Source organism: Giraffa tippelskirchi, chromosome 6, assembly GCF_054371585.1.
Source record: "Giraffa tippelskirchi isolate mGirTip1 chromosome 6, T2T-mGirTip1v1.2.pri, whole genome shotgun sequence".
Lineage (NCBI taxonomy): Eukaryota > Metazoa > Chordata > Mammalia > Artiodactyla > Giraffidae > Giraffa > Giraffa tippelskirchi.
In genome coordinates this window covers 168381306-168396254 of record NC_137280.1, presented here as the reverse complement: position 1 = coordinate 168396254, position 14949 = coordinate 168381306, and positions in this window count along the sequence as shown.

The following is a 14949-nucleotide window of genomic DNA, read 5'->3' as shown; positions in this document are numbered from 1 at the left end:
AATAACATCATTCTGAGCTTCAAAATTAACTCTACAATTTTCACCTATAATGTCCAATATTCAATTAAAGAAATAATCAATTACGAAAAAAGCACAAGGATCACTCAAAAAGCAAGAGAAAAATGATAATAAAAGCAGATTCACAGGAGAGCTGGAGACTAAATTTGTTAGACACACAGTTAAACCTCCTAACTACAATTAATTTCTTCAGGAACGCAAATAAGGTGTAGAATTAAGATAGATAACTAAAAGTTATATTTAAAAAGATAAGTGGAATGGAGATATACTTAAGAACTTCAGTTCAGTTCAGTCGCTCAGTCATGTCCAACTCTTTGCGACCCCATGGACTGCAGCAAGCCAGGCCTCCCTGTCCATCACCAACACCCAGAGTTTACTCAAACTCATGTCCATTGAGTTGGTGATGCCATCAACCATCTCATCCTCTGTCGTCCCCTTCTCCTCCCACCTTCGATCTTTCCCAGCATCAGTGTCTTTCCCAATGAGTCAGCTCTTTGCATCAGGTGGCCAAAGAACTGGAGTTTCAGCTTCAGCATCGGTCCTTCCAATGAATATTTAGGACTGATTTCCTTTAGAATGGACTGGTTGGATCTCCTTGCAGTCCAAGGGACTCTCAAGAGTCTTCTCCAACACCACAGTTCAAAAGCATCAATTGTTCAGCGCTCAGCTTTCTTTATAGTCCAACTCTTACATCCATACATGACTATTGAAAAAAAAACATAGCTTTGACTAGACAGACCTTTTTTGTCAAAGTAATGGCTCTGGTTTTTAATATACTGTCTAGGTTTGTCATAGCTCTTCTTCCAAAGAGCAAGTGTCTTTTTATTTTATGGCTGCTGTCACCATCTGCAGTGAGTTTGGAGTGCAAGAAAATAAAGTTTGTCACCGTTTCCATTGTTTCCCCATCTATTTGCCATGAAGTGATGGCACCAGATGCCATGATCTTACATTTTTGAATGTTGAGTTCTAAGCCAATTTTTTCGCTCTCCTCTTTCACTTTCATCAAGAGACTCTTTAGTTCTTCTTCACCTTCTGCCATAAGGGTGGTGTCATCCGCATATCTGAGGTTATTGATATTTCTCCCGGCAATCTTGATTCCAGCTTGTGCTTCAATCAGCCCAGCATTTCACATGATGTATTCTGCATATAAGTTAAATAAGCAGGATGACAATATACAGCCTTGACATACTCCTTTTTCCAACTTGGAATCAGTCCATTGTTCCATGTTCAGCGCTAATTGTTGCTTCCTGATCTGCATACAGATTTCTCAGGAGGTAGGTCACGTGGTCTGGTATTCCCATCTCTTTAAGAATTTTCCACAGTTAAAGGCTTATAAGTTATTATATATTAATATTTTCAAAATACCTCAACCTTAAGCATACACTCATTTTTATTAAAGCTTTTTAAGTTATATTATTTAAATTTTATCTTCCTATTTCCTTTCTTTATATTCCTTACATAGTATTTTCTATCATTTTCATTTTTTTCTGTTACATTGTTTTTCAGTATCACTTTCAAATAGTCTATAGGCACCAGGATGCTGGTGAAGGTAAATAGCAGAGGAAGTGGGTGTCCTGTTGGGAGGAGATCTGAGATAGTACGAGGGAGGGAGTGGCAGCAGTGGTGGTGTTTTGATGATGGTGTTTTGATGATGGTTGTCATGAGAGCCGTGTTGATATTATGAGCAATAGTAAGCGGCTGTAATTGCAATGGTGAGGGCAATTACGGTAGCTTGGAAGGTGTTGGTAGTGGCAGAGGTGGTAGGTGTGCGGTGATAATGATGGATCTAAACCCCTGAAAAACCTTTCCCTTCATCTATCAATTTATACCTGTCCTGCCTGAAACCTTTTCCCTATTTCTGCCATCACAAGTTATTAGGAGTAAGGAGGCTCACCAACCTCTTTTTAAAGGATCAACATTTACTATCTAACTTGGCCGTTACAACTACAGAAGAAAAGATATACTTATGGATTTTATCTGGAACCTGGAAGGTACTAGTTTATGAAAACAGTGATATATATGAGATAAACATATAAAATAACAAGCCCATTTTCTCAGCTATAGCACTGGAGTATAAAGATTCTAATAACACCTCTCATCTGAATACGAGGGTCGCACGAGAAAATATTATCTGTCAAACACACGGTAGCACTGCCATATAATTTTAACATTTTTTTCCCTCCTTTTCTCTCTTTTCCTTTAACTTTGTGAGCCAACCTTGTATGCGAACTGTCATTTCAGTTTGAAAATCTTACTTCTACAGAAAAATCAGCTGCAGATTTTAAGGTTTACGAATTAACTTACAAAACACACCATGATCACAGAAAGGAAATTAGCGAGATCTGGCTTCAACAACTGCGTAGGAGATTTGTCCAAATGTCAGGGGAGTAATTCTAGGACAACTTCCCTCTCAACTCGTATTTTATGGTTCTACAATTGCTTGAGAAGAAGCAGAAGAAAGATCTGTTTTATTTTGTTTTGACCATAGTAGGGAGCGCAATGCTTACTACAACAGTCAACACAGATGCGACTACGAATGCTCAGGTTAGAAGTCACAGCATCACAAAAACACAACAGTTTCCTCAATGAGTAGCTAGGGTCACACATTTAGCACAGAGTACTGAGAGAGACAGACATCTTCAAAACAATCCACAACAACAACAAAATGTACTAAAGGGGAACTTGTAAGAGTTGCAAATACAAAAACTAAGGTATTTCTTGAAATAGAAAAAGACAGGTTTGGTCTCCACTTCCAATCAGTTCTCCACCCTAATACTAGAGAAATCATCCCCAAAGAAACATCTGATCATTTCACCTTTCTGCTTTTGAGTTCTTCTGATGGACACTCAATACTCTAGAATAAAGGCAATATCCTTTAAGGCCAGACCTACCATCATGGTTCCCACCCTCATCTCACACCATGTCTCCCTGTGCTGACTCCACTCCAACCATCTCAGTTCATTTCATTCCTTCTCAAATCACTTCCTCACTGCTTGGAATATTATTCTCCTCCAATGATCCTCTTCCATACCCCAATGAATCAGATCATTTCTTCAGGGAAGCCTTCCCCTAACTTCCTAACCTAGGCCAAATTAGCCTTTTTCATGACGTTTTTTCACATTTATTCACAATGCCAATTTTATATTTGTTTAGAAGATGAGTTGGATGATGTACCATCTTCCAAATTAAGTTTTGAGCTTTAAGAGCACAAGGACTGCGGCTCTTTTTTTCCCTTCATTTATGCTTCCAGTACTTTGCCCAGTGCCAATACCTACTAGGTTGATAAACTCTATCATCTGTTAAAACTGATCCTTTCCTATCAAATCAGTTGAGATGAAACCAAAAGTCACATCAGAAGTTATTAAAAGCTAGAGGAAAGAGCGAACAAAACACCTAAGTCATAAGGGCTAAAGTTTCTCACCATGTCCTTATTGAGGAAAGAATTAGTGTGTTAGTACATCAGTTCGTGCTATAAACTTTGAGAGTTGGTAACAGAATATTTTCAATAAATTATTGAAAACATGTATGCCTATATATTTATATTCTCTTTCTTGGATAAAGCTTCCACTTGTTTAAAATTTGGAGGAGTTGTTGCTAGATCCACTCTATCCAAGTATTTCCATTAAAGTACCTGAAATTGGTAGGTCCTGCATATTTCAGTATTATCATTGAGTTTCTTTTCCAAAAAAAGAGAAAAATGAGGTACATACTATGCCTTGAGGACCTCTTTCTCAAGCAATAGTTCTTAACAGATGGTCTATATCTGTGTTTGATTGACAGCATGGCTTTTCTTCATATAATACCATGACAAAATTACTGCTGCATATACCCACGCAGCAGGTTTTTTTTTTCCCAAGAGAATCTATGGTTCACATTCTCATGACCTGCTTTCACCACCAGCTTTCCCCATCCATCTCACCCAATGCTATGAACAATATTCTAAAAATCAGAAACAGACCACACAAAATGACTTCACAGCTACTGCTGGGAAGAATGAAGATCCAAATACATATTGAGACCAGGCAGAGAAAACATGAATGAGAGACACTGTGTAACTCTCCTTCTGATATCCATGCATCACTCACTCCAGCTGGTGGAAATCATCAGTCTGATCAGTTTGTGTTTCTAATTGCCATTATCCACGTGACTCCACGTGGGTGTTCATATCTTATTACTTTCCACAATGCCCAGGCCACTGAGAACTGAACTTCTGCTCTGAGAGACCTACCCTAGTGTTCTGTATTGGAAGTGGGTTATGTTGCAAGGAAGGTTCAGAACACATATTATCACTGCTTCTAATAATATGCCAGGATCAGATGCAGTAGCTGGTTCACTAGGAAGGGTTTGGCAGCAGGAATCAGTGGTAATGGGAGTCTAACTGCTGGCACTAGAAATATATATTGTGATCTAATAGTTAAAACTATGAAGCCCTAAACTTTTAGGAGAGGACTGTGGAAACTGGTCCTTATCAGCTGCATCCTCAACCAAAGGTAGATGTACCACTCCCTGTGAAAATCACCTATATCCCAGCTCCTAGGCTTCAGGGGATCCACCCATTCTCTGCCTCTGCTATCCTATCAATCTGTTGTGTCATTGTGTCTCCAGATTTCAGTATCTCATCTTGGGATTTATACCAGTGTCTGTGAATATGGAAAGATCCATCAGTTACACTATTCACTGGGATTTCAATCTGAACTCAGCTTCTGATGCTGCCTTCTGAACTACCCTAGACTCCCTATCCTAGATTTCACTTGCCAGGTCCACAGCCCCCATGTGGCTCTTAGATGTCTGCCTTGCTGGGTTCCAGGTTTTGAGCTTCACCTTTTTTGAAAGGGGATTTGAAATAATATTAAGGGCAGGTTTACAATTCTCTTGGCTTGGTAGATGTTAGTGGAGAGAGAAAGCAGTGGGCGTCAAAAGGGTTCACGTATCTTGGCCAAAGGACGCCAAATTTAAGAATCATGTTGTGTAGCTGCTTTTTTGAAGTTTCCTGTGTCAGTACTCAACTCACAGGAATCAAGTCATATCTAGACCAGGCTAACCTGAGATTATAGTCCCCAAGAGCAGATTATACACAGTTTCCCTTTTCTTTCCAACTTATTCCCAATGCTCACAGAAGCAGCATCTAAAAAGATGTTTACCTTATTATTTACTGAGACAAGAAAACATCTAAGATTATAATACATTGAGCCAGTAAAAGTGAGGAAGGAGAGTGGTAAGATCACACTCATGTGGTTTTTTTCTTTTTAATTTGATCTCAAATGTTTGTTCTCAGAAAGCAATTTCTGACCATTTCAATTCTAGTGCAAATATTTTAACAAAAGCTCTGAAAAAGCCTTAAGAGGTAGGGATCAATATTGAGATTATACAGCATGACCTATAAGCAATTCCTGCTTTTTGCAGTCAAAAGCTGATGGTAAAAGCCATAGAAACAGTTCACACTTAACTGATTTTTCTATAAGAAAAAAAACAGAGTGTCTACGATAGAGGTGAACCATGAAAGAGTTGGGAAATATTAGACTAGTTTTTCTTCTTCAAGAGGTTGATTTCCAAATTCTCACTTGAAATATATTGGCAACAAAGCCAGCAAGGATTTAGATGGTACCTGGGGAACTGTAAAGTTTTTAATCTAGGAGCTGTTTTTGTTTAGTTGCTAAGTCATGTCTGACTCTTTTGCAACCCCATGGGCTGTAGCCCGCCAGGTTCCTCTGTCCATGTGATTTCCCAGGCGAGAATACTGGAGTAGGTTGCCATTTCCTTCTCCAGGGGAGCTTCTCCACCCAGGGATCAAACCTGTGTCCCCTGAAGCCCTTATCTTGGAATAGTTTTCTTTATTCAATATTTATATTAAACTCATGATGGCTAATTATAGATACTGGGTAAAAATGTCCCCTCAGTGTGGCAACTCATCTGTTGTAATATAGAAAGCCTAGTTCCTTGTAAAGAAAAAAGTATTCCTGTGTACACTTCTAAGAAGCGTGTAAGCCAAGATATAATAATGGTTCCATGTATTAGGCTCCAGCAGACAGACATCAAGTCCCACAGTGGCTTGGAAGAGCCTTCAGCAAACTTACACGTGAGCTGCTTTGTCCTGGACAACCGTGCCTCCGTTCCCATGCCTGGCCTCCCCCACGTCTCCCACCAGCAAGCTTTCTTCAAATATCCAGGCAACCTTTTCCAGGGGCAGGAACATTTAAAAACCAGAGGAACTGAAGAAATATGTGTTTAAGAATACAGACTAAATTCATGGCATCACAGCAGAGCTGAACCACCAGGCCATAGGAAACAGGAACCAGAGCAAATGCAGTGGCAGACGTTCAGAGCATCCTGTTAGCTTGCTGCCTTGGGATGGCTTAGCTGGGGCTACAGCCTCTCCTTGTTCCTTAGAGGGTGAAAGAACTGTGTTCGATAGATGAAAAAAAACACACTGGAGTAGGAAATAAAGAGGGCCTCCCAGTGGAAGCGATGTTGGTGTGTCACACACCGTCTAGTACACCGCTCTATGATGCAAGGAGTATTTTCCAAAGGTAAAAACTGGCCAGTATTTACCTCATACATGCTCAGTTTGATACCTGTAACTCCACTCTGTAAAAGCAAGCTTTCTCTTCCAAAGTTGATTCCCAGCAAACTTGCGAGATAATTGCAAACATTACCCTACTACATATTCAGTTCAGTTCAGTTCAGTGGCTCAGTCATGTCCGACTCTTTGCAACCCCATGGGCTACAGCATGCCAGGCCTCCCTGTTCATCACCAACTCCCGGAGTTTACTCAAACTCATGTCCATTGAGTTGGTGATGCCATCCACATCTCATCCTCTGTCATCCTCTTCTCCTCCTGCCCTCAATCCTTCCCAGCATCAGGGTCTTTTCAAATGAGTCAGCTCTTTGCATCAGGTGGCCAAAGTATTGGAGTTTCAGCTTCAACATCAGGCCTTCCAATGAACACTCACTGTTGTTTAAAAGTGTTAATACTAGTATTCTGATGACGCTATAGTGAAATTTATAAATAAAAATAGAAAATATTTTAATATGTAGTCAAATAAAATACTTAACAAGATGAAGCGCATCCGATTTATCACCTATCAGGGACACCATATTTGGAGGGAAAACATACTTAGCCATAGTCTTAAAGTTCTGTTTCTCTGCTCTTCTTATCTTGTGTATCTTTTACTCTCCCTTTAAATTTTTATTCATTCTTATAAAGTGAATTGAGTACCTAAATCCTCTATCTTGATAAATAAAAATGAGATATATTTGTGATCTATTCTTTTTTATTGTTGCTAGTCATTCTCCTAATCTAACAATTATGTAAATAAAATTACTTTTAGCAAATTATAAATACCATACTTCTCTATGTATTGAAGTTTAAAACACAAGGTAGTTTAAAACATAAGGATTTTTCTTGTTTCATAAAAATTTTCCTTGTTTTCTTTGCTTTTACACACATCTGTCAGCAGTCTTTTTCTGACATATTTAAGAAACACAGTCGTAATTTAGCAGGCATTCTGAAAGTACATTTTTATCCTTTTAATTCTATCTAACATCACAAATACAAATTAAATATAACCTAAACACATTTAAAGCAGCTCCTTCATAAGACATTTTCATTTTCATCTATCAATACTATAATTGCATGTGCTAATTACCTTAAAAAAATTTTAAAAAGTGAACCCTCATGATAATGCCTTTTTCTAGATGCGTAGTTTATTAAGCAACTTTTTTGCTATTAGGTTGGTGCAACAGTAATTATGGTTTTGCATTGTTGAAATTTGCTCTTTGATATTGGAATACATTCTTAAATAAATGCAGTTATGTTATACATCACTTTAATACACATTCCTTGCTTTATGTTTTTTTGCTAATGACATTATTCTATGTTTATCTTATATTTATTAGGGACTAGGGAAATGATATTAGATAGAAAGCAAATTTGAGTGATTTTTTTATTCGAGTTCAAAATGAGCTGTAAAGCAGCAGAGACAACTCAACATCAACAATGCATTTGGCCCAGGAACTGCTAACAAATGTATGGTGCAGTGGTGGTTCAAGAACCTTTGCAAAGGAGATAAGAGCCTTGAAGATGAGAGTGTAGTGGCCAGCCATTGGCAGTTGACAGCAACCAGCTGAGAGGATCATCAAAGCTGATCCTCCTACAACTCCAAGAGAAGCTGCTGAAGAACCCATCATCAACCAACCATGCTACGGTCATTCCACATTTAAAGCAAATTGAAAAGTGAAAAAGCTTGATAAGCGGGTGCCTCACGAGTTGACCACAAATAAGGGAAGTGTTGTTTTGAAGTGTCCTCCTCTCTTTTTCTATACAACAACAAAACATTTCTCAACCTGATTGTGAAAGTGAAAGTGAAGTCACTCAGTCGTGTCCGACTCTTCGCGACCCCACGGACTGCAGCCTACCAGGCTCCTCCGTCCATGGGATTTTCCAGGCAAGAGTACTGGAGTGGGTTGGGTGGGTTGCCATTTCCTTCTCCAGGAGATCTTCCCAACTCAGGGCTCAAACCCGAATCTCCCACATTGTAGGCAGACGCTTTATCATCTGAGCCACCAGGGAAGTCAATCTGATTGTGATGTGTGACAAAATGGATTTTATACCATAGCTGGTGATGACCAGCTCAGTGGCTGGACCGAGAAGAAGCTCCAAGGCACTTCCAAAAGCCAAATTGGCACCAAAAAAAAAAGGTCAAGGTCACTGTTTGTAGTCTGCTGTCATTCTGATCCATTACAGCTTTCTGAATCCTGGTGAAACCATTACATCTGAGAAGTATGCTCAGCAAATCAATGAGGGGCAGCAAGACCGCAAGGCCTGCAGCTGGTATTGGTACACAGAAAGGGCCCAATTCTTTTCCACAACAACGCCTGACCGCATGTCACACAACCAACACTTCACAAGTTGAACAAATCAGGCTACAAAGTTTTGCCTCATCCACCACATTCACCTGATCTCTTGCCAACTGACTACTACCTCTCCAAGCATCTTGACAAGTTTTTGCAGGGAAAATACTTCCTCAAGCAGCAGGAGTCAGAGAATGCTTTCCAAGAGCTCATCGAATTTTGAAGCATGGATTTTTACACTACAGGAATAAGAAAACTTACTTCTCAGTGGCAAAAATGTGTCAATTGTAATGCTTCCTATCTTGATTAATAAAGATGTATTTGAGCCTAGTTATAATGATTTAAAATTCATGGTCCAAAACCACAATTACGTTTGCACTAACCTAATAAATACTAAACAGTTCCAAGTAGTTTGTTATTATTATGCCTTGCCCTGTATCAAACATTTTACTTCCATTCTTTGAAACTGGTATGTTCCAATGAAACATTTTTTTTTTTTTTTTTTAGTGCCAGAGTTTTGGAGATCACTTTGGTTGAAAAAAATGAGCAAAGATGGAAAGATAAAAGAAATTTTGTGCATTTTGTGGCAATGGCTTATATTTACATATCATTTCATTATATTCCAAAAAAATGTCCAAAATACTATTGTTGTAGACAGCACAAACCAACCAAGCTCCTATCAACAGCAAACTTAAAGTTGGATATCTATTTTCTCTGTGCATGTTAAGTCACTTCAGTTGTGTCCAACTCTTTTCGAGCCTATGGACTGTGGCCTGCCAGGCTCCTCTGTCATTGGGATTCTCCAGGCAAGAGTACTGGAGTGGGTTGCCATGCCATTTTCCAGGGGATCTTTCTGATTCAGGGATTGAATCCACATCTATTACATCTCCTGCATTGGCAGGCGGTTTCTTTACCATTATCTCCACCTATCTATTGTTTAAGTAAGAAACAGTTCGATTTTTAGGGTCTATTTCTATAAAATGGTTTGCCAAATAAATGTTTATTGTAAGATGATCTCATTAGATTATTTTTTTAGATAAATAATGGCTCAGCTGAAATAATGGCAAAAGTCTTGACTGCCATGTCAGTGCATCAGTACTATACACATGTCATGTAAAGATTTCAGCTGTATGTTGGGTCAATGCAGAGAAAGATCTGGAAGAAATTATAGGTTTTTGACAAAAGAAAATGGTTCCAGAAATTGGAAGAGGCAGGGTCCATGCAAAACAAGAATAGAAAAAGAGAGGAGAGACCCTGAAAATTTGTAGCAGGGAAGGGTTAAAATAAGACTTAGGAATATAAGTAACACAAGATCCATAACAGAGGAGCATCGAGGCCAAGGTGGGAATCATTTAGGCCCTATATGTATATGAAACTGAGGAAGAGAAATACTGAAAGCTCCCTGAAGGACACATTTCTGTGTAGGTTACTACTCTTACTGCCATGTATATTTCAGTGTAGATCTGATTCCTGATTCTCTCTGCCCTGGGGTAATGGAAGCTAGGACTCAGAGGAAAAACTACTTTGAGAGAATATTCAGCCAAAGAAAAGAACAGACTACAGAGCGGATTTTCTTTAAAGCGGAAATGCTCACCAGTCTCAGACGAACCATCACCGTAACCTTAGTTGGTTGCTTCCTACTCCCCTCTTTTACATTCATCTCAAATGATTATTTCATGGGTTTATCTCTGTCCTCATATTTCTGATACCTCCTCTCTCTGGCCTTGCTCCCTTGTCCACACTGAGAAAATAAAAACAATCAGAAAAGAACTCCTACAAGTTGCCACCACCACACCTGTGCCCATGTATGTTCCTTTCCTTTTATGGATGCCGTCTGTCCTAACTAGAGCCAACAGAAACACCACATTTCTTGTTTTACAGCAAACTCCTTGAAAGTCTGTATTCACTGTTGACTTGTTTCACTTCCACTTTTTATTTTCCTGAACCCATTCCAGTCAGATCTTTTAAGTCTCCAGTGACCTCTGAGTCATTTTGAGTCAGACTTCAACGATTATTTACTTGATCTTTCAGCAGCCTTTCACACAGATGTTTAATTTCCACTAAACAGTGTCTTTAGTTTGCTAGGTTTTTAGCAGACACATTTGCCTGGTTCTTCCTACTTCTCTGGCCATTTCTCAGTCTCTTCTGCTATTTCTTTGACTCATTAGAATCTCCCAAGAGGGCTGGGGACTCCCTTGATGGTCTTGTTGCTTTCAACACGAACTGTGTATTAAATGGGCTTCCCTGTGGCTCAGTCAGTAAAGAAACCGCCTGCAATGAGCGAGACCTGGTTTTGATCCCTGGGCTGGGAAGATTTCCCTCAAGGAGGGAATGGCAACCCACTCCAGTATACCTGCCTGGAGAATCCCCATGGACAGAGGAGCCTGGCAGGCTACAGTCCATGAGGTCGCAAAGAGATGGACACGACTGAGCAACTAAGCACAGCACCGCACACCTAGAAGCCTAATTGTATCTGGGTCAAACTCAAAATAAAAACTGTATCTGCAACAATTCCTGTTAACTGAACAAGTTTGTTAATTTAGGCACTCATTTATTCACTCATTCATTCAGCAAAGAGATACTTATTGAAGGCATTTATGTGTCAACACTAAAATTCCCCCAGAATCACTGTCTTAGAGGGGAAGAAGACAAAATTTGACAATATGATAAATAAAATAAATGAAAAAAATTAAAAATAAAAGCGGAGCAGAGGACAGAGATATTAACTCTGCATACAATAAAGCATTTAAAGCAGACCATTATTATGGCATCTAAAATGGCTTGGGTGAAACCGTAGGTGATTACTCTGAAAAAGAAAGTAAAGGCCACATCAAGAAGTTCTTAGAAACACAAAGAATTAAAAACTGTTCTAAAAGTTATTAAAGGAGTCAACGTGGTTGATGGTATATCATAGATGCATTTTAGAACAGTAGAATGCTCTGGGGTATTATGGACACATTGGAGCAAGAGAAAGTTATAAGGCAGGGGGAACTATTACAGTTAACAAGAATAATGTGGAAGGTATAAATTAAAGCAATGCACTAATAGCCTTAGATATGATCACCAACCCCCATTCCTACAGATTTAGGCCCTGACTTATTGTCATCCACTCTGTCACTGCTTTTTAGGAAATTCAGCATCAGTTAAGTGATTCATATGACACCCAGCACCTCTTGGACTTCTGAACTCTCATCTCCAAAATTTTGTATCCTCAGCTATGCAAGTCCAAGGTCTGCATTTACCGACTAACTGGGCTTCCTCTGATTTATTTTTTCACTCTGTAAACACCACCACTGGGCTCCTTGGTTTCCTCCATGAGCAGTATTTCCATAGTCAGTGCTTTAACCTCCTCAAAACCATCAATCCAATGACTTCATACAGAGACTTCTGTTCCTATAAACCTCTTTAAAACATCCTTCATTCTTTCATACACAAATTCCAAACTTGCATGAGATCAATTTTCTTACTCTTCCAAGGCTGGTTCTGAGTACTTCCTGAATAAAACATGCATATACACTGATTATATACCACTTAATTACATCGGTCCATTTAGCAAATAGTATTGGATGCCTCCTATATGCTGGATACTGCTCTAGGCTTGGGGGATTCAGAGATGAGCAAGGCAAAAGCCTTGTCTCACTAGCTTTTCCATTCTAACGAATGAAATCCATAGACAAAAGAGGCCGAGAAAAAGGAAGCATTTACATCAAGCAACTTCAGTTGTCAGTAAACGTTAAAAATTCAAATCAAGGTAAATGGATAGAGATCAGGTTGGAAAGGCAATTGCATTGGGCATTGGGGGAAGTCTTTCTCAGGCAATGAAATCAGAGCTAACAATTGAACAGTGGAAAGAGCAAGCATGATGTAGAACCAAGAAAAGAGTCAGCCTGCACATGGCCCCTGCTTCGTTCAGGGTTGAAAGCCACAGGCTTTGAAGCCTTCCAATGGCCTTGGAAGCCCTAAAGTAGGAAGGTCCCTGTCGCCTCTCTGGCCTCGGCTTCTTGTACTCACCTACTGGCTCACTCTGCCCCAGCCATGCAGGCCTGCTGGACTAGCAGAGAGCAGGCAAGCTGCCTGGGGAAGGCGTCCACTGGCTCTGAAATGGCTCTTCCATCTCCCCAGAGCATGCTTCCCCAGCCGTTTCTTCCTGGCTAACGTCCTCAGTGAGCCTGCTCAGAACCATGCGTAGCACGTACTCACTGTTGACTATTGATTTTTTTTTTTACTAGCTGAATTGTGATTTTGGTTTCCAGCTAGTTTCATGGGGAAGTTTAAATTGGCCTTTTAAAGAGTCCCCAGCCCTATTGCCATGGCAATGGAAGCAGGCATAGGGGACTTTCTTGGCCCACTTACCTTCTAATTAAAAACTAAAATCAGCAAACACTTTACCAGAAAATATAAAACACATCTCTGGTGTGCTTTTAGTCTGCAGATCCTAATTTTGAGGTTTCTGATTTAAGGACTCAGCCTTTGGAAAACCACTGTCAGTCCCAACAATTTCTGCTTTTGTATCGTATCACATTGCTCTCTTAAGTCAGTGAACATAGAATCTATGTACTGTTGGAAGGGGAGTGATGGAAAAGAAGAACATACAGGAAGAAAAGAGTGAAAAAAACAAAAGGAAATGGTTTTCACTCTCAAAATATGAGTGGAGATTTTACAAACTGTTTCAAGCACCAAAGGATTTCTCTGAAAGTTCTTTGAAATGCTTGTGTATCAGCGAAAGACTGGTAAAAGGACTTTGCATTTCATCAGGAAAATTTAAACTCTCTGATTCATATTCTTTTTTCACTAAGAGAAGTGTAGTTAGAGCAGTGCTTCTCCAACTTTATGTACAGTGAATCACCCGGGGATCTTGTTAAAAAGCAGAATTTAAGTGGTTAAGGTGTGGTGCCTGTGCTTTCACATTTCTAACACTCTCAGGAGATGCTGATGCTGCTGGTGCTAGGACGATAATTCAAGTTTGATTCAGACTATGTTTTACTTAAAAGAGTCTATTCAGTTATTCTATATAAGGTATCTTGATGTGTGCAGGTTAAAACTTATTTCACAGAGTAATAAGAAAATTAAACAGTTGAATTATTTTATTTGCTTTATTGCTTTATTCAGGGAATCAGTATCAGTACAGTACATCTAGAATCTTAGTTAATGGTCCTAGTATCACCCTCTAGATTATTCACTTACAAATTTTTAACATCTAGAATTTGAATTTTTTTGGATATTTTTAAGAAAAAAATTCATGTATATTTTTAAGAGACAGTGTTTAAATCTTGTATTAATAAAAATTGATTAGTGAGATAAAACATTTCCTCTCTTGCACATACAGAAACACACTTTTTACTGAACGAAAGAACATAAATTGTCTTTAAGTAACTTGAAATCATCTGGAGTATTTTAACTTTATACATTTAAATGTTAGTAAAGTTATGACCAACCTAGACAGCATATTAAAAAGCAGAGACATTACTTTGTCAACAAAGGTCCGTCTAGCCAAGGCTGTGGTTTTTCCAGTAGTCATGTGTGGATGTGAGAGTTGGACTATAAAGAAAGCTGAGCACCAAAGAATTGATGCTTTTGAACTGTGGTGTTGGAGAAGACTCTTGAGAGTCCCTTGGACTGCAAGGAGATCCAACCAGTCCATCCTAAAGGAGATCAGTCCTGAGTGTTCATTGGAAGGACTGATGTTGAAGCTGAAACTCCAATCTCTGGCCACCTGATGCGAAGAGCTGACTCATTGGAAAAGACCTTGATGCTGGGAAAGATTGAGGGCAGGAGGAGAAGGGGACGACAGAGGATGAGATGGCTGGATGGCATCACCGACTCAATGGACATGGGTTTGGGTGGACTCAGGGAGTTGGTGATGGACAGGAAGGCCTGGCATGCTGCGGTTCATGGGGTCACAAAGAGTCAGACACGACTGAGCGACTAAACTGAACTGAACTGAAGGTAGAATATGAACATTGAAATGAAAGAAATAGGCCTCTTAAATGAGTTTTTTTAAATTACATTTGTTTCAACATATTGACAAAGTTATCAAAGAGATATTAAAATAAAATGTACCTCAAAGAAATTTCATGAATA